The 21,268-nt window shown below is 37.3% G+C and overlaps 1 protein-coding gene and 1 long non-coding RNA gene across 10 annotated transcripts in view; one reads left to right on the top strand and one right to left on the bottom strand.

Moving 5' to 3' along the window:
- Positions 1-900: 900 nt before the first annotated feature.
- On the top strand, positions 901-20,499 carry LOC146996197 (uncharacterized). The gene is made up of 2 exons (XR_015042031.1): positions 901-1,164; positions 19,269-20,499. It is a non-coding gene; the product is annotated as an uncharacterized LOC146996197 (long non-coding RNA).
- The window catches only part of LOC118204815 (inositol polyphosphate-5-phosphatase A-like), a 326,182-nt gene continuing 316,146 nt past the window's right edge, over positions 11,233-21,268 (bottom strand). For all 9 annotated transcript variants that reach the window (XM_085820263.1, XM_085820268.1, XM_085820269.1 and 6 more), the window contains 2 exons: positions 20,225-20,300; positions 11,233-11,519 (listed from right to left, as the gene is read on the bottom strand). The gene's annotated coding sequence lies outside the window, so the exon portion shown is untranslated. The remainder of the gene's footprint in view (positions 11,520-20,224; positions 20,301-21,268) is intronic.

Here is a 21,268-nt window from a genome sequence, read left to right as displayed (position 1 = left end):
CACTACGAAAAAAAAAAAATATCTTCAGCGCGCGAGACTGTATATCGGAAATTGTAAAGATATACTCATTTTAAAATTAATTTGCGATATTGCTGTTGAACTGAATTTTATAGTTTGAGTACGTAGAACATGATATTTAATAAATAAAGATAATACACAAAACTTTAAAAAAAGTCCCTTTGGACGTAATTTAAAATCTGAAACCTTTCAGATTATTATTATTATTATTATTATTATTTTTTTTTTTTTTTTGTGAATATGACATTAACAAGCTTTAATTTACCAAGTAATGAGGTAGATGCTCTATCGTTTTTTCAAGAAAGAGGTCTTTTGCCTGACAAACAAGTTTGCGAAAATGGCCACAACATGAAACTTCATGTTAACGAAACCATTTGTAGATGCAATATTAAAAACTGCAGGAAGAAGGGTCTTCGTGTCGGACATTGGCTCAGCAGTTCCAGAATATCGTTTTTCATTGCTATTATGTGTATGTATTCTAGGACAGACGAGTTGACGTCCATGAAATGGTGTAATCAACAGCTTAATTTGAGTGAAAGTGCTGCAGTTGAGACTGGAATAGTTGCATGCGATAATAATCTCAATATATAATAAAAGGATGAGTCTGTGTGTGTGTTTTGTTCGTAAGCTAATTAACCCAAAGCTACGAAATTTGGTCCATAGGTCCATCTAGACAAGAGCCAGTGCACCTCGAAGCGGTTTTTTCAAATGTAGAATGAGATTTTTTTTTTAAATTTTATGTTTCTTGATGAAATCGCATCAAATCGATAGCACGGAACAACAATGGCATACAGCCATTGTTGCCGATATAACACTGTTGCCACTCGGTAAAATGAGGGCGATAATTCAGTGCAGTTTTTCTCTTGGATACTGGACATTTGTTTTCCGGTACATTGAAAAGCCAGACGAAGGCTGACCGCTTAGCGTCTAGTAATAAGAATAGTTAAAAGATTTAGGAAATGACAGTTGCATTTCAAACCGTACCATGCGCAGTTCCTGCAATAATTAAAGCCGGAGGATTAAACCCGTCAACCAGATTTTTGCATCAGTACTGGAGGACAAAGATTTTGCCACCAAGATGATATTCAGCTATGAAGTAACGTTCCACTTATCCGGTAAACTTGGTGATAGAGTGAAAAACACTTGGTGAGTTTGTGGTTCATTTTATATATTTATCCTGTGCATATCCGTAATACTTCTGAAAATATAGCCTTTTCTAAATGAATGAATAATTTATGCTAACCCTGTATATTGTATTTTTACATTTGCTTTCACGAGTTTCGCGAAAATATAGCTGAGATATAGGCGCATATCTAAAATCGCCAAGTATGGATGGGGACTGCTATAACATAAAAGTACCAATTTAATAAGAGCTCTTTCGTAAAAATTCGCAGAAGATGTGCGTCAACGAAACCGATGGATTTAATATTAAATATTATTTGATATAAAATTTCATTAAATCGTTGCACTCTTTGAATGGACATCTTAATTCTAGCATACCCCTCTGATATCCTCTTACTGGAGTTCCTCCAAGTAGTGCCCACCAGCGGCCGAGCGGTAAAATCGTTGAACACTGGTAGTTTGGTCCGAGGTTTGAATCCCATGAACGGGCTGGCTGCTTGGGCGTTTTCGTGAGTTTCCCCATGTGTAACGTGTATACGAGCCAGTTTCCCTTAGAATGTCCTCCACGAAGGCATCCCTTCCCTTAGGCAGATAGCCCTAGTGTGCTTGCCGTATTCTCAATATACCAATCCTCCAAGTGGTAGAGTGACCTGGGTTCATATCAGTGGCGTAGCTAGGGTGGGGCAAGGGGGGACATCTGTCCCTGGGCGCAGCATTCAGGTGGTGCCTAATTGATGTTACGAAATTTTAGAATGAAATGTTTTCCGTTCTTGGCACAGAGCAAGGGGCGCAAAATCTTCAGTTGTCCCCGGGCGCTGAAAACCCTAGCTACGCTACTGGTTCATATATTAAAAAACTTCAGTTTGGTTGAGACTTTCCTTGGTTTCCCCATGTGTAATATGGATATGAGCCATTTTTTGTTAGAACAACCTCCACGAAGGCATCTTTTCTACTAAAGAGATAACCTTCGAGTGCTTTGCTATAATTTAAATAATCCAATCCTTCTCGGAACTAACGATTATTAGTGATGACACAGGATGAAGAATTAATTAGGTATTAACGCAACCACCTTATCAGAAGTCATCAAACTCTGGAGTTGATGAGCCTAACAATTCTTCAGTTTTAATAAGCAATTCCGTATGCCTTCCTTCTGTTTCAAGTTGCAACGATTTTTATTTAAAGCCCGGCGCCAGAGGCGATGCAATCCATGTGGTGTACTTAGGAAAGGCAAAAATTTTGAATTTAGAGAAACATCCAAATTTAGGGATGGGGAACTTTCTAGAATGTAGAAAAAACACTGAGTATGAGAATTCCGGTGCAGCAAAATTTTTAGAATTTGGTAAGACGCATGGGCGTTTTCGTTGCTTTCCCCAAGTGTTACATGGATAGGAGCAAGTTTCCGTTAGAAAGTCCTCCATGAAGGCATCCATCTTCTTAGGCAGATACCATCTCTAGATCTAACATGCTTTGCCATAATCAAATGAACCAAATCACACCAAACTCTAGATGGAATTCAAATAAGCTTGAATGAATGGAATTCAAATAAGCTAACGGTAGTCATAATTCAGTAATGCATTAAGTCTAATCTGTTCAAAAAATATTTAGTCGGCATTCTTCTTAAAATCACAATATATAAGTAACTCGAAAATCCCCCTAATATGCACAAAATAAAATTCAGAAAATAATTAAATAAATGTATTTTGCATAAAAAAACTTCAAATGTTTTCAATAGTTATATGGTAAAATCAGAACGTTCTCGACTAATAGAACGTTCTAAAACAAACTGCATTCCTTTTCTTTCACTTTCAGTATTTGAAGACAGGTTTTTCAGTGGTGGTTCAAATGCATTGTTTCCTTTGGAAACTCACGTAACTTCGTTTTTCTGCGTTGTGACAAGATTACTTAATAGTTAATTTTTATTTATTACATAAGCTAATATGAACTAGTTATTTAAAAATTTAATTTGCATCATTTGCAATGAAATTATGACATAAATCAGTATTGTTCAAATATTTTTCCCCTCCACTGTAACTAATTAAGGGGAATGATGCTTTATTGTTGGAATTTTAGGTCATACGATAAGATTCAGAATAGGATGCTGATATTTCTTTGCAGGTGTCATGAATAATTCTTCCAGAGAAGCATGTAATAAAGCGAGCGAAAATCACGGAAAAAAAATATTTCTCCCAAATGTTTTAAACTAAAGCCAAAGTTCTATTCTTTAACGTGACAAGTATGTGAAACGGTAACTATCAAATATTCAAAATTCTATTTAAGTGCAATTGTTTTTGGTATTTTATTTCAAATCAGCATTTTAGTTGAGGAAATGTGAAGCTTGAACTTTATTTTATACTTAACTTTAACCTTCAAAATTTACCTTTGAAGGCACAGCTGAATATTGGTAGTTCAATTTGGAATCGGGTTTTGGTGGGCTGGTGTATGAGCACTGTCATGTTTTCTCTCGTGTGCATATAAATAATAAATATTTGTCAAGGGATTGAGGTGGTTATACAGTAACTACTTCTGGGTGAGGTTCGCTGTATCCTTAGCGTCATTGTCCTGTTGAAGCACGAATGATGTTCTTAAGCCAAGATTTTGAGCACTGAAATTCAAGTTATAGCTCAGTATGTAAGTGTACATGGTGTCATAATATTACCAATGAAGCAAAAGTTACCAAGTCCGTTTGCTGCCATGCAGCCCCAAACGACGACGTTTTCTCCACCATGTTTCACAGTCGGGGTTAAATGCTGAATTCCAGCTCGGATTTTGGCTTTCTCCTCACATATTGTTGTCCATCAGTCCCGAAAATGTTAAACTTCGATTCGTAGGAGAAAATAACCATGTTCCAAAGCTCGTCTGATAAATTAACATAGGATTTTGCAAAATATAATCTCTCTGTCCTGTTTATTTTTGAAATGAAAGGTTTCTTTATAGCTGCCCTTCCATAATAACTCTCCTCAGGTATAATATTCCGTAGAGTCTTCACATTGAACGTTTTATGCGAAGTATTAGCAAAAGCTTTGGCTAACTGGGGTGCACTTATTTGAAGGTTTTTCCTAACCTCTTTGATAATGCCCGTTTTCCCTTGCAGAAAATATTCGAGGCCGTCCACTTCTAATCTTATTTTCCGTCGATCCTGTCTCGTTGAATATTTTTACAACACTTTTAGAAGTAAATAGACTTTCAGTTGCATTCCTATAGCACGATAAGTTAAACCCTCATTTCGGAGCTGAATAATCATGTTTTTAGCATTAACATCCAACTCCTTCGAAGCCATTTTATCACAGTATTAGTCAAATAACGTTTTAAAAGTTTTGAAGTAGCACTCCAGGCTTTATACTAACAGGGTGTCTTGCTAGTCTAAACACGTGAGCTCAACATAGCAAAATTTGTGTAAAAGCCATATTAAAATGAAAGTTTCATTACCTCCTGTGTTTATTATGACCAGTTAAAATTGTGAAGCATTTCCTTTGCTACCTAATATGATCAATTATAGGATATTGCCAATGCTTTCTTAATCCACTGTAGCTCCTTAAAGTGCTTTACCCTACGTGAAAACGCAAAACGAGCTCTAAATTTTCTCCCTAAACGCTTTGATAGGGAACTTAATAGAACAAATAGTTTCCCTTTACACTTCCATGCGTTAATCATTTACGTATGTTCACGTACGTCATACAAATCTTAATCCTAGAGAATGCAACCTTCTTCACTTTAAACACTGTCAATAGTTAGTGTCACTGATCAGCGCCGAATTTATCAATAGTTTGTCTCACTGATCCCCAGCATGTTTGAATGCGTATTATATACATAGAGAACTCATCTAAACACGATATGTATGAGCATATACCTTTCAAACGTGCATTATACATATCGCGTCATACGCGTTTTACGTTATGATGCACATTACACGTACAACGTATTATACATATACCGCGATATTATACATGTTATACTTAAAATGCGATATGTTACATATCGAGTTTATACGTCACTATATATGCATGATACGCATTTAAATGCCATATATATACACGTGTAATGCTTATCATGTACATCACGTTTTCTGCAATTAAATTCTGCAACTGTGGGAATCTTTAGTGGGTTTAAATTCTGCTTCTAGATGAAATTTTATTGTGCCCTCGTGTTTGTGTTCTCTTTGCAACGTTTTCTGTAAGTATGGATTTAGCAATATTGATGTTTGAGTCTGTGGGAATATACGATCTCCAAATTATTATACAATGGAATATCAATTAACAAAACAATGCCATATTTAATTTCCCTTGGCTAATGTCGAGTTTTGTAATTCAAATTTGTAAAATTATGAATCTACTTTCTGCATTGTGAAACGATATTTGCTAGCATGCTTAAAGATGTGGGGTATGGTTTATTTTAATATAGCAAATCATATTAAAGGGAGGGATGCCTTCGTGGAGGACTTTCTAAGAAAAACTGGTTCGTATACACGTTGCACATGGGGGGGGGGAACCACCCATGCCGCATGGACAGTGTACATTTACAAATATCTATGCCTTTTTCAAGATTCGATGCCGGGCCTTTTGGTACGGCAGCCAATGTCATCTTACTACTATCTGGGTTCGGCAGCTGGTTTACTGTGGTACCTCTAAACCGTTATACATCATTACTCCCCTCTTCCTTGGGGTATAGCAAACAAAATTTCTCAGTAAGAAATGAAAAGGCCCACCAAATTACTGTATTGGTAAAATTCCTAAACAGTAACTTGGCTTCAATTCCGGTCGAAAAGGCTGGCTGTATGGGCGTTTTCATAATTTTTCTCATGTGTAAGGTGTATACGTGCAGTCTGCTGCAGAAAGTCCTCCACGAAGAGGTGTATACGTGCAGTCTGCCGTAGAAAGTCCTCCACGCGTCCCTTCCCTTAGGCAGATAGTTGTAGTTTGCTTTGCCATAATCAACTAAACTAACCAGTAAGAAATAAAGGGAAAATAATCCTTTCTTGTAAAAAATCCTCGAGCCTGGGCTTGATTCCAGATGAACGGGCTGGCTGCATGAGCATTTTCCTCATTTGTAACTCGTATACGAGCCAGTTTTCCTTGAACAGTCCTCTGCGAAGGCATCGCTCCCATTAGGCGATATTCCTAGTATGATTTGCCATAACCAACTAAAATTATTTTTAATGCAACTACAAATGCAGTGGATGAAACCTATATATGATACAAGAGACCGTACGCAAATGTTATTTTGCTGTCCAACTCAAAAGCAATTTTTTAACATGTTCCAAGTTGTAATGTCTCTGGTTATTGTTTGGTAATCAATTTTATGCCCTCTGCAGCGTTAGTCGATTCACTGCTGTCTTTCTTTTCCGCAGTCGTGCACAACATCGTGCTCGGCATACGGTATGAGAGAGTCAAATCCAGGATACTCATACCGTATTCGCACTTCGAAAATACACTAAAATTTTTGAAGATTCAGAGTTATAGCTGGGATTGTTTATTGATTAATAGCAACAGGCATACTGATGATCATGGCCAGTCGTAGCACAGTTTTGAAAGAGGTAACCAGGCGTAGTGCGTGCAGTCGGTCATAACATCAACCTCGAGTCGTACTCTAAAAAATCAAAAACGTTTCGCATCCAAGCAGGGACGTATACCGATGTACTATAGTATTTGTTCAATTAAAATATATAATTTGTAGATATGTTAGGTTATTTTGAAGCAGGAGAAATGCAAGATGAGCTTTCATTATTTTATATTTTAATACGTAATTAGCATATGTTAGAATTATAATGGTATTTCTCAACCCATTTAACTTTGCATTTAAAGAGATTTTTAAAGAAGTCAAAATATTTCTGTGTGATAACGATTTAAGTTAAAATCTTTATAAGAACCCCTTCTCAAAATTGTAAATGTTATTGCTACGAACATATAATACATTCACTTCCAATATAATTAATCATTAACTACCATGAATGCCACATTAACATTTATAATTACGATTTTAAACAGATACTGCTATTATTTTAATTCAGTCTTGTGGCAATATACTTAGTAATGCCATATTATTTTCAATTATTAGTTACAAGCAGCAATACTATAATGTTATTCGTATTTATTTTTCTCTGGATTGTTTATTATTTCACTATAAACTATAATATAAATTACGCGAATCGACCAGCAGCGAGTTGATTAATGGTTAGTCGCATTTAAAATAAGATAGTAAAGTTCCTTTGAATTCCTAAATAGAATATTACTTGTTGCAAAATTGGATCGTCTTTGTTTTTATTATATACTCTCTTGAGAGGAAAGCAATTTAAAAAATGATCTGATCATCTCGAAATTTTATACCTAGTATGCAAATGATTAAATATTTCAGATGATTGATAACTTGATTAATAACGACTAATCGATGATCAGTGCAATGATTGTTAACTTCGAAGAAAGCGCCTGTTTCTGTTGCGCAACTTGCATAGTACGGTGACGGTTTAATCTTTTCTCCTTCTTGGTGTTGCAGTTTCCTAGAAACACAATCAATAATGCCGTTAGGACGTTGTTGAAAACTTCATAGACAGTTGCACGATTTCGAACATGGTCGCATTTTAGATTTTCGTGAAGCAGCAAGACGCTCATCGGCGGAAGGCTCTGGAAAACAAATGCTCACAGAAACGAGGAAAGATCAGATGATTGTGTCGCATGCCCGAACGGTGTAATTGTCCGCTATTTAACGTGCTACAGCTATCTTTCACACCACCTTCCATCATCTCACGGTGCTTGCTTGAGGTGGATTTACGCTCACAGCGGCACTGAAGACGCCTGCCTTTATCTTCAGAATATCGACAGAGTCGCCTGGAGTGGTTTTCGTAACTGATCATCGTACTGCCAACCAACTGACATCGTCGTGTAGTATTAAGCGTAGAGCTCAGCGATGAACCTCCATTCAATCTTGGAGCAGATGACGATCACCTCCGCGTGTGGAGGAACCAAGGCCCAATCAGCCTTAGTTTGACAGTGGCCATTACTCCTGGTGTGATGTGTCTTACAGCACGTCATGTACGGGACAGGACAGTAGAAAAGTATAAGGGGCACCATTACGTCGCATAAGTGGTATTGCCCCTGTACACCAACTATCCAGAGGAACCCTGCGTCAGCATTTATTGAAACATTAAAATGTGGCACATACATTCCTTATACATAAATTTGACATGCTACATTTTAAATTTAACATTAATTTTGTATATTAGGCATTGTAAACTTATGAGTTTTTAGGCGATTCACAGAGTTTTTAAGGTACACAGTTCATTTGGTTTGTAAGGATATTCCAATAGTATTAAGTTCATAGAGATCATTACGTTTAGAGTTCATAGAGTTTGTAAGACAAACAGTTCTTAGTTATACGAAAAGTCGTTTGCACAGTTCGCGTGGGGCTTATATAATTTATAAAGTGCACAGTTCTTATGATCTATTGAGTACACTGTTGGTATGGTTTGATGAGTGTACAGGGTGTATCACTCATCGTTGGACTCTGTAGTATGCAAGGTGCATTTATCGTAGTTTGCAAGGTGCATGCAGTACACCTGAGTCACTATTAGTTGTCTCTTGTATACTGGGCATTTGCGGTTATTGCTTATATAGCATATATGGGAATAGGCAACTTAACGGGCATCCTGCGTAGGCAATTTTAAACGGTTTGTTGATGACATCTGCAGCCGTTTGCATTACCCTTCATAGCACGCTACCCTATAGTACACTTCATAGCACATTTTGCAACTGCTCAGCCCCATTTTCACAGGAATGTACGAGAGCAGAAAAGTGTATTCCAACAACCTTGCATCGGGAATTCTTAAACGTATACTGGTGTGCTGCTTCTGAAAGTTTTGTAATTTTCTGATTGAATTGTATAAAGCGTAAGTGCGAAGAAAATAATGCTTAATCATAGAGCTAAAAAGATAAAAAAGGGGGTTAGTAGGAGGGAGTGCAACAGCAGACAGGCAGACTGCGAACCTGAAAACCTTAGCAAACCGTTTTGGGCGAGCCTTAATATTCTGTCGAATATAATTTCAGACTTATTGTTTATTTTTCATTTATTTATATTTTTTCAAAGGAAGGTAGTTTTCAGTGTACTGTGGATCTTTTTTTTTTTTTCGTACCGAAAATGAGACCCTTTTGCTTCTCTTCCTAGAAATGGATCGAGTTTGCTATAAAACCAAAGCTAACTTAAATTTGGAATTTTTACCTGATTTTATACTTGACACTGACGTTTCTTTTGACGTTAAAAAATAATTCACTAATTTACAAATCGCAGAATTACTTAGCTATGAGTATATTGACTATTTCAGAGGTGAGGTAAGAATAAACCAATAAAATTTATTGAAATGCATCTCGGTTTCAGATTAAGTTTTTAAGTAATTAATTGTAGGAATTAATTTTATTTGCTGCATAAAAATTAAGAAAATGTAATTTATTAATTACCTACGATGAGTTTTCAGTAAGTTTCATTTGAATTAGCAGCATGAGCTTTTACACAAGTTGTTCTTCTACGAAAGTAAAACATCGGACAATAAACAAATGCTTTTACTTATTTATTTTTTCTTTGTTGTAAATTCTTTTTTAAGAATGTTTGTTACCTTGGAGGAAAATATCAGCATGTCTACTTTTTAAAGATCAGAATTCAAAGGAACCAGATCACAAATTTGTGCTTATAATTGTTATTTAAATTTATTTCATGAATTAAAAAAAGATAATTTTTTATACTTGTAACGTTTGAGAAAAAATAATTAACACGAGGTATGAAAAAAGAATCGTCTGAAAACGTGTACTGAAGAAATAAAATAATTCATATTTTATCGTAAGAAAATATTTGTTATTTTTAAATTTTCAGTATGTTAAAGATTGATATTTTATGAAAATGTATTATATTGGATAATTTTAATATTCAGGGTCATAACAAAGTTTGTCTTTATAATTAATATTGCAGGAAGATTAAAATACATTTTATTAATTTTACAAGAATAATTTATGTTGTGCATATTCCAAACATGTAATATTAAAGAATATTTGTTTCTGTCGAATAACGTGAGTGAGAATATGTATTTGGCTACGGGAAGGTTACCTTTAAAATTAATTTCATTTGTTAAAAGGCTTTTTTACAAAAAGTAGACAGTTATTTTAAATGGTTGACTCTGTTTCAAAAGATTCACATATACCTTGAAAAGATGACACATACTTTATATGGTATAAGTGTTAATGGTGGTTTATAATAGAGCTAAATAGACAAAGGAATAAAAGGGGGGTTGGTAAGAGGGAATGTAACAGACTCTTAGACTGCGAGCTTAGCGACAGCATAAAAACTTTGATCCTCTTGGGCGACCGTTAAAATCGTAATTCTTTCAGAATTTTGATTGTTATTGCTTTTATTTTAAATATTTTTCACCATTATTTGCAGCTACATTGAATATTTTAGAATATTATTTACGGGTGCTTTTCGCGTGTGAAAATACATGGTACTAAATTAAAATTTACCTTTGATTTATTCATAACTAAATTATAAGTGACCCTTATGGTTACAAATGTGTTGAATCTTTACATTTCATGAGTTAAATGCGTATTTGCACGGCATGAATTGCAGTAGGAAGGAGTATTTAGTCTAAAAGACTTTGACTCCTAAAGTAGTTACCCTACGGGGTACGTCGTAGTGGGGAAGGAGATCCACTTTATGATTTTAAAGTGGAGAATTTTTTAGTCCTAGTTGTAGAAAAATGCAATTATTATGGTAGTTCTGCTCGTGCTGATGTGCTGTGCATTTGCAGCAACGAATATAACAAAGTTTTATCTGTGGCGCCCTTTGTTGGCGAACCTATAAAATAAAAACCGTTTAAAGTTTTGAGGTACCAGAGTATAATGCATTATATAAAATAATGTAATGTACTAAATTTTGAAGCGAAATTTGCACAATTTATTCTTCAGATCTGAAATCATAACTTAGTATTTATAGGAATAAGAAAATCTTCTGTAGTTTCAGAATTGCTATTACGGCAATGTAGAAAATATTAGTAGAAAGTTAAAAAAATATAAAAATATCAATTTAAGTAGATTATGAGTACAAACACAACAACGAAAAAGACCTCATTTAAACCGTTATTATTTTATCTGGCATTTAAAAGATAAATTTTTGTTTTATTCAGCATAATGAAATCCATCCTTTTTAAGCTACCTAGATATATGCGAAATTCCACGATTTTCTGACCGTCGCAAAGACTTGGATTTCAGGTCTTTGCTTACATTTTTCTTTTAAGCAGAAATATTGGTTTCGCTTTGTCATACTACATTCTCGTTGCAAAATGTGTAAGATGTTGGGTCATGCGACGTCGTTTTGAAATGCGTTGTAAAAGTGCACCTGTGAATTTCCGTCTAAATAAAAAAAAAAAAAAAAAAAATAAAAAAATTGAAATAATAATAATAATAATAATAATAATAATAAAAAAACGCAAGTACAAATGCTTTATTTTACTCATTTATACATTTTTGTAATTTTTCACAATTTTATTAAAAGACTGTAATTTTATGTTTGCTATATACTTTATTATTATTCGACAACATAAATATTGAACAGAGTATACATATTCAGTTTTTGTTAGAAGTAGAAACATTTTATCGCTTGGTTGTTATAACTGAATACAAGGACAGAGAATGGAAAAATATTCACCAAAAGAAATTAGGAAAAAACACGAAAAAATAAGTTAAAGAATATATATATTTCTCACTTACGTATTTTTTTAAACCAAGTGTGTAAAATAGTTATTAGGAAAAAAATATACAATTATAATGAGTCCTAGATTGATTTGACATGTCCAACTAGCAATTAATAATAAAAGACACAAAGAACTTGTTGAAAGAACTAGTTGATTTTAAATCGCTTAATTTGGTTATCAGTAAGAGGCAGGTTATATACTGTGAAGACTGGAAAAAAAAAGTATTTTATGCTTCGCCAAATGGAAACAAATTGGAGCGTGAACATATTTCTTTGAAATTGCTGGTTTTGATGAAATTTGAAAGACAAATATCATAAGTCTTGCAGAGTGGCCATCTATTGCTTTGAAATCGCCGAGTTTGTTAATGAAAGTTAGTGCAAAGTATTAACTTTGCAAAAAGTAAATCTAAAAACTCGAAATTCGATGCGCACGTGACCAGGTGTATGATAATGTGTAGTCAAAATGGTGATCGTGAAATTTTAAATTGCCTTATGTGTGTTAAAATACTGCTAAGATTTTTTAGCAAATATCAATTTTTAAATTAGGTTAAGGCTTTCCATTTTGTTCTTTTTCTTTAATAAACATTTATTTATATTGCATTTATAGTAATTAAGCACATGCTATTTAAAAGGAAAGATTCAATAGAGAGTTTCTTGCAAAACTGATATCTTTTTTAATGATGTAGTATAAAAATTGTCATAATTTTAAATAGTTTTAATATTAATGTATTTAAATACAAGGTTATTTATAATTACATGACGTGAAACATTTCAGTTTTTTAATGTGTCAGATTTGTTTCACATATAGCTTTGCGAATTGAGCAGACATTTATTTATGTGGCACGCTAAGATTTATTCGAATGCCACGAAAATGCCGTAGATGCGAACAAAAAGCTGGCTGATACCACAGTTGCATGAAAATAATGGCAGATTCCTCTTTGAAGTCCCAGCTTGTCCTTCAATACGAGAGAAAGTAATATCGATATCTTTTCCAAAGTATCAAAATTTGCTGCAAAGCAGAGATGGTTGAGGAAAGTATCTGATTTTCAGTTTGCCACTGTAATGGGATGCAGGAGTAAATATAAGGCACTTTATGAAACATGGTAAGCCTAATTTTTATATTTTTTTGGTTGCTTTAATTAGAAATATTCTGTATTTTAAAAGCGGCATTTTTCTTTTCCATTTTTTAGCAGTTTCTTAAACCACTTGGAATTTCTCAGATAGAGGGGGCTCCACTGCTGCTTCTACAGGATGAGCTGGAAAAGAAAAGAATTTTATTTACAAAAAGTGTTAACTGTATTTTGGATAGCTAGTCCATAAGACGTTTGGCCTCATCTGGCCGCAACACTACCAGGCATTGATTCAATAATTTTCTGGAATTTTACATCTTTCCCCTAAAGATTCTCAATAGGATTGAGTCATTTAGGGTTTCTAGGTAACTAATTCATGACGCAGAAGTCAGAGGCATGGTGATGTCAGCATGCAGTAGGCAACTGGGACCTGTGAGAGGTGCAATTATCTTGCTGGAATACTGAATTTCCGTATGAAAGACAGGTGATGGAGGATGGGAATGCCTGAAGTTTAACAGAGGTTAACAGGCATATGTTACATAGCCCTACAGGGGCAACTGTTGAACATCTAGTAGTTGAGGTACATTTGCATTAACTTGTTGATACAGGCACGGTGAAAGAAACACTTAATAGGTTATATAAATGGATAGAGAAGATTGGCCAGCAACTCCACGTACCGAAGCAGACGGAGGGAGATTGATACAAGTAGCAAACATCGAAATAGTGCCAAACAGAAAACAGCCCAAACCATGATTAAGTCGCCATGGCCTGGCATGCAGGATCCATTGCTTCATGAGCATGACGCCTTATTCTGAGTGTGTCGTCTTTTTTAAGACTGATTACTCCCTGATACCAGTTTCCAGAGTATTCCAGAGTCCATTTTCCGTGTTCTGTTGCTCAGGGAATACTCGCAGCTAGCTCAACATACACAGAGCAATGGTTCTCTCTTGGGCACCCGAAGCACTTATGAAGAAGTTTGGGTCGCATAGTCGGTTTACTGACAGAGCCCTGATTGAGCTGGGTGACAATTTAAGGTAATGTTTGGCTGACTATGCAGAACTGGGGTGAGATGTCTTTGGAATTTGCTCCCTTGCTGTCTATCGCTAATTTGCTTCTTGCTAACCCTGTAATCGGGGAAAAGTATTCGACAATGTCAACCCTATCACTGTGACACTTTAGGGAACTGAAGAGCAACGTGTGTGGAAAGTGTCGGTGATCAAAGGTGTGTAAAAATTTGACTACCATAGTACTAGATACACAGGGGTTACCTTACGAAATAAGAGGGAGAGGGAGAGGAAGTGAGTGAATGTGTGAGAGTGTGAGTGAGAGAGTGCGTGTGAATGCGAGTCAAAGAGAGTGTGTGCGTGATTAAGAGAGTTTGAGTGCGAGTGTGCAAGAGAAAGCGTGTGTACGTGCCAGAAAGAATGTGAGTGCGACAGAGTGAGTGAGAGTGTGTGTGGGTGTGAGGAGTGTTTGAGAGAGAAAGTGCAATCATACATACTCTCTCTCGACTGTGAGAGAGTGTGTGTATGAGTGCGCGCACGAGAGAGAGAAAGTGAGTGGGTGCAAGAAAGTGGCTCTCGCTCTCACACTTTCTCTCGCACTCACTCACTCTCTCTCGACTGCGAGAGGGTGCAAGAAAGTGGCTCTCGCTCTCACACTTTCTCTCGCACTCACTCTCTCTCTCTCGACTGCGAGAGGGAGTTAGTGTGAGAGCATGAGTGCAAGAGAGAGTGAGTGGGTGTGAAGAGCGTTTGAGAGGGTACTCTCTCTCTCTCTCGTTCACACACCTCCCCCCCTCTCGAGTGCAAGTGTGCAAGAGAGAAAGTGAGTGAGTGGGTGTGAGGAGCGTTTGAGAGTATACTCTCTCTAGTGCGAGAGAGAGTGAGTGAGAGTAAGTGGATGTAAGGAGCGTTTGAGAGAGTATGCTCTTTCTCTCACACACACTTTCTATCAATCACATACTCTCGAGTGGGAGAGAGAGTGCAAAAGAGAAAGCGTGCGTGTACGTGCGTGAGTTTGCACTTGGGCATGCACAAACTCCTCACACCACTCACTCTCTGTCGCACTCACATACACGCACACTCTCTCTCGCACTCCCACACACTCCCTCTTGCCCTCGAGAAAGTGTGAGAGACAGAGAGTGCGTGCACAAGTGCGAGAGAATACCTGCGAGTCAGAGAGTAAGTACACTCCTGACACCCAATCACTCTCTCGCATTCACAGACACTCGCACTCTGCCGCTCTCGCACACTTTCTCTTGCACTCATACACTCTCCCTCCCTCTCGAGGACAAGAGGGAGTGAGTGGGTGTAAGGAGCGTTTAAGAGAAAGAGTACACTCTCTCTCTCGAATGCGAGAGAGAGTGTGAGACTCCGAAAGAGAGTGCATGTACATGCGACAGAGTGAGTGGGTATGAGGAGTTTGTGCGTGGACAAGTGCAAGAGAGAACGCCTGCGAGTGTAAGAGAGTGTACTTACTCTTTCAAATGCACTCTGACTCGCAGGCATTCTCTCTCACGCACATACTTTCTCTCGCACGTACACGCACACTCTCTTTTGTGTGTGTGAGAGAGTGTGTGTCTATCGCTCTTCGCACCCACTCGCACTCGCGTGCGAGAGAGTATACTCTCTCAAACGCTCCTCACATCCACTTACTCTCACTCACTCTCTCTCTCTCGCACTCGAGAGAGAGTGTGTGAAAGAGAGGTGTGATTGCGAGAGACAGAGAGAGTGTGTGAGTGCAAGAGAGTATACTCTCTCAAACGCTCCTCACACCCACTCACTTTCTCTCTCTTGCAGTCATGCTCACACTCACAATCTCTCTCGCACGTACACTCTCTCTTCTGTAGTCTCACACACTCTCTCGCACTCGTGCACACACACTTTCTCTCGCACTCGAGAGGGAGGAGTGAAAGAGGTGTGAGTACCCTCTCAAACGCTCTTCACACCCACTCACATTCTCTCTTGCACTCACACTCTCTCTCGCACTCGAGAGAGAGGGTGTGAAAGAGGTGAGAGAAAGTGTGAGAGCGAGAGACAGAGTGTGTGATTGTGCTAGAGAGAGTGTACTCTCTCAAGCACTCCTAACACCCACTCACTGTCTCTTGCACTCATACTCTCACTCAATCTCTAGCACTCGCACACACTGTCGCACTCACACTCTCTCGCACGTACACGCACGCTCTCTTTCGCAGTCTCCCACTTTTTCTCGCACTCAAACTCTCTCACACGCACTCTTTTTCGCACACACTTTCTCTCTGCAACTCACGAACTCCCTCTCGCACTCGAGAGAGAGTGTATGAGTGCGAGAGAGAGAGAGTCTGAAAGAGAACTGTGATTGCGAGAGAGAGTGTGGGTCGTGAGAGTGCTACTCTCTCAAACGCTCCTCACACCCACTCACTCTGTCTCTCGCACTCACACTCTCACTCACTCTTTCTCTCGCACTCACATACTTTCTCTCACACGTACACGCACACTCTCTCTTTTGCAGTGTCGCACACTCTCTCCAATTAGGAGTAGTAGATGTATTATACCAAAAATAAACAACAGAAGAACCCGCATACTGTAGATATAGAAACTTCCGATTCCGTCGTTGAAGAGAGTGACAATGAAGATAATGACAAGGTACAGGGTGATTATAATTAAAGTTGCGATTTCAGAACACTAACTTTAAAACTACAGGTCAGAATGACTTGATATTTTGCCAGAACAATCGAGAGGCAATGAAATTTTGTTTGGCGAAGGGAAAAAATAGTTCCAAAATGTGGCGATAGACTACGCTAGCAGGGGTAAGACCTAATCAATAACCACACGAATGTTGTTAGCCAAAAGAAAATAATAGACTCCAAGGCTTTAAGACAGGCAAAAAGACATGTTTACAGCGAATAGTTTAAAGAATACGTGTGTACAATGATAATGACAAGAGAAAAAGGAAGAGCTTCATGAAAACAAACGCGCATAAGTTGTTCGATATGGTGTCCACCTTGTTCCGTTACTAGTTGGAAGTGCAAAACGACATGTTCCAGTACAGTTCCGGAGGGTATCTGTGCTGATGCTATGAATGTGGTAAGTGATGGTTGCCTTCAAGTCGGCCAGATTCCCAACCTACCGACTGCAAACAATACTTTTCAGGTATCCCCCAAAGCCAAAAATCACATGGGTTTAGTTGGGCGAACGTGGCGGTAAAACTGTTGGAAAATGGCAGGTTATGATTTTATGAGTGGTCAGCAGTTCCTTCATAGAAGTAGCAATGTCCAGAGGAGCACCATCTTGCATCTTGTGTGAACCACTGATGCTGCTGAATTGCCAGAAGGACATGGTTAAGCAGTTAATGAGCCCTGCAGATGTGATCTCGAAGAACGGACCTATGACAAACGTTTCCATTATTCCGCACCACAGTGACCTTTTTAGACTGAAGAGGTACTCGCTGTAGCGGGAACGGATCCTTGATCACCGACATCCTGCAATTTTGAGTATTTACAGAACCTTGCAAAACGGAATGGGCTCTGCCAGACCACAGAATATTCCTTGGCCATCCACTCTCCACTTCCATCCGGGCAAGAAATCACTGTGCAAACGATTCACATGTTTCCAGGTAAGCAAGTAGAAAGTTATGCACATGAGTTAGCTTGCACGGATAACAGCGCAAGATGTTCCACAGGACATTACGCACCGTGCTGACAGGCATATACAACATTCGTCCAGTTCCCCATGCACTGCTGATTCCTGTATCACTGTTCGTCTATTCTTGGAACTTTGTAGCCACATCTTCCACTGTCGCAACTGGGTTTCGTCCTCTATCTCGTTTCACGTTAAATAAATCTGTCTCTTTCAATTTATCCATCAGTTTTCGCAGGCCGTAAGCGGTTTTGGGGGTGAATTTTATGCGCTTTATAATGTCCAAAACTTCTTGATAGCTGTTAATGCAGAGTCACCGTTCTGACAGAAAAGTTTCACGAGCAGAGCGCGATCCTTCATTGTCAGTCACAATAAAGCATTTAAGCAAAGCATTACGTGTTCTGCTAATGTTCTGCATTTTTATCACAGCTATATCTGTGGTGTGCATGTCAAGTCTTGAAATATCCATATCTCTACAACAGCCATGTAAACCCTGACAACGCCATCTATCGGCACATTTTTTAAACTACCGTATTTGCCGGCATATATGACGCACCCCTTTTTTATACACATTTTTGAAGGATAAAACGTTATCACTGATCATTATAATGAATTTACAGTATTTTAAATATAAAGTAATACAAGTTAATAATTTCTGCAAATATCCAATCTATCCGGGAAAGACCATCTTTTAATTTTTTTCGTCAAAATTCAGATACTCATCTCAAGAGCTAACTGGAAAGTCAATAGAAACCTTCTAAATCAGCATCAGAGTCCTCATACAACAAATTGTCCCCTGTACCCTCCAGTGCATTACTAATACCACATTTCTTAAATGATTTAAACACTATCTTTAGTTTCACAGCATCCCAGTTCACAGTTCTTATCATTTTATCAGTCGGGGTGGCCCGAAATGCCTATCTATAGTCTTGTTACCATACGCAATCACACGTACCTTGCATGTTATGTTATAGCAATGCGGACAATGGTTCTTTTAGCTATAACTTGGCAAAAAATGAAAGATAACTGAACAGTAGAAATTTCACACGCTTAAAAGTCGTTCCCAAAAACTGGAAAGTTTTCAGCTGTGATTGTCGATATGTGCGCATGCGGGTTCAATGAACTTTATGTAACTAATGTTCCCATACTCTGCAAAAAACAAGACAAAAGATTGTGCAACTCCGAATAGAGGAAATTTTGAGAAATAAATGTAATCGAAAACTGAGTATTGACGTATAAAGACGAATTCCATTGTTCAGACCTATTTTCAAAGACAAAAAGTGCGTCTTATACGGCGGCAAATATGGTATTTTTCCTTCACTAAACAAAATTCAATTGTTTCACGATGGTTCAGATTCCATTGGTAAAATATCCAGTCATTCTGACTGGTAGTTTTAAAGTTAGAGCAGCGTTTTGATATCGCAACTTTAATTATAATCACCCTGTAATTGTTGAAGATATTGCTAATGAGGATGAAATATTAACTCATCAAGTTCATTATAATTAAATCAAGTTTGAAAAATTGTTAAGACATTTAAACTTTCTCCTACAAAAAATGCAGGTATTGAAATTTTGGTCCGAAATTGCAATACCTAATCACGCCTACCTTACTCCACCCTAACCAGTTTAGCCTCTCTCCTCCTACTTGTAATCTTGAAATTGGTATGGCTGAAAAAATATACGAGGCAGTTCCTGATGCTCTTAAAATTTTTTTTTTTAGAAGTTATAGCTACAAATAACCCTAGCTGTGAGTGGATCCACATTTCTACTTATGACACTGCACGTAAGGAAAATACTGGTGCCGGTTGTACTGTGAAGGATATTTTGCGGAATCCTATTCTGTTGATCTGAATGCCTCTAACTTCGACGCAGAGATTTTTGCCACAGGAAAGGCAATTTTAAATCTTCTTGTACCTGATACTAACTTTAGCAAGGCAGTTATATTTGCTCACTCCCGAGTGGGCAGCTGTCTCATACACCTACTGATTACTTTCTTGTTGAAGAGACCAAGATAAATGTATCCAATGCAATGGCTTTTGGCTCGGAGCTTGTTTTTCAATGGATCCCCAGCCACTGGAAATGAAAAAGCCCATCTTCTGCCTAAAAATGGCTGTAAGCTATCCTGGCGCAGCCCTTGTTTGTCATAAAATCTTGTCGATTAGGTGGATGGGGCTGCGCCCTATTTGTACCCTAGCCACATTATGCTATAATGATTTGAAATCTGAATGATAAAAATGATTACTTTAGCCACATTTCTCACTCTCCAATTAACAGTTTAGTTCTGAGGCAAAGAGGAAAGTGGACCAACTTTTAAATGTATAAACTCCTTTCAACCGATAAAGTGTGGAATACTCTTGTATTTTCGCCTATCCCAGTGGACATACCCCGTGCATTCTTTACGGCAAATTTTCAACTCTCGACAAGACATTTTATATAAATACCTGCACCGCATTGGTGCAGTTGCTGATGATGTCCGTCCGGTGAAACCATGGACTTTCTTCATTTGACAACTTGTACTGCACTTCATTTTATGATTTTAATTCTGACAACTTTCCAAAGGCTAAATTTTAATGGGGGCTGCCAGAGGTTTCATGGCAGATATCGCTACAGACTGACATAGGGAAGAGCATCTTAGCTGCATTTAAAAAGAGCATAAAAATGTGTTATCATACTTACTTTGACAGTTCCCATCGTAAAAGGTGACGTCATCAAGAGCAAAGTTTCCATCAGTGGTTTCACCTTCAAATTCAATCTGCATTGAAATAGATAATAATAAACTTGTTAGAGAAGATTTGAATTAAATTCATAGTAAATATATAATGTGCACACCATGCGACTGCCTTGTACTGACTATTGAAATTTTACTTTTTAAAATTCCTACTATCAGCTCACACTCAACCAATATCTTGTGCAAATTTTCAATTGTTAATAAAATACTTTCTATTCGTCCACTGAAGTTCAAATACATTTTTTTTAAAGTTGTAGTTCATGACACTTGATGTTAATATAATTTTTTCACATATTTAAAATTTTGTTGTATTTTTAAAATGTTTCTGTGTTGATCTAAGTAGGAATTGACTTTAGACAATTTTTTTATATTACTTGTATCCCTGCAATTTCTTTAGACTTATTTCCTCGAATTTCATTAGAAATGCATTTCTGTTACAATCAATCACTTCGCAGCAATGCAAAAGTACATAAACACTTCAAACATCTTCATTCGAAATTGTTAAATACAGAAAAATCTAAAATACCAAATACAGTAAACAACCCAAACAAAGTGAATTTATTGGTTAGCAAGTGTGAAGCGACGCCACTAAGAAAAATCACTCTTCCAAAACTAGAATTATTCGGCGCTTTGCTTGCCGCTCAGTTAGCAAGCAAAGTCAAGGAAATGGTGCATTTAAAAAAAGGCGCTCCTTGGTGTTTTTTGGACGGATTCAAAAATCACTCTGTTGGATTAAGAGGACAACAAAATGATAGAAATCATTTGCTGCCAACAGAGTTAACGAAATATAGGGTTTAAGTGATACCAGTGCCCTGGGAAAGAAAATCTCGCAGATCTCAGCAGGAGAGTTGGTGCTGACATTTTATTGAATAGGTAACATTTGGTGGCAAGGACCAGTTTCTGAGAGAAAAGACTGATGTTTCTGTAGACAATAATGACATTCTAATTTCTTGAGATGATTTTTCTGATGAACTAAAAAAAGCCAGTGATCC

The sequence above is a fragment of the Stegodyphus dumicola genome, chromosome 7, assembly GCF_044657685.1.
Source record: "Stegodyphus dumicola isolate Sdum_Otavi_A_Nest chromosome 7, ASM4465768v1".
Taxonomy (NCBI): Eukaryota; Metazoa; Arthropoda; class Arachnida; order Araneae; family Eresidae; genus Stegodyphus; species Stegodyphus dumicola.
Note: the sequence above shows the minus strand (reverse complement) of the source record. Positions and strands in the feature narration are given on the sequence as shown.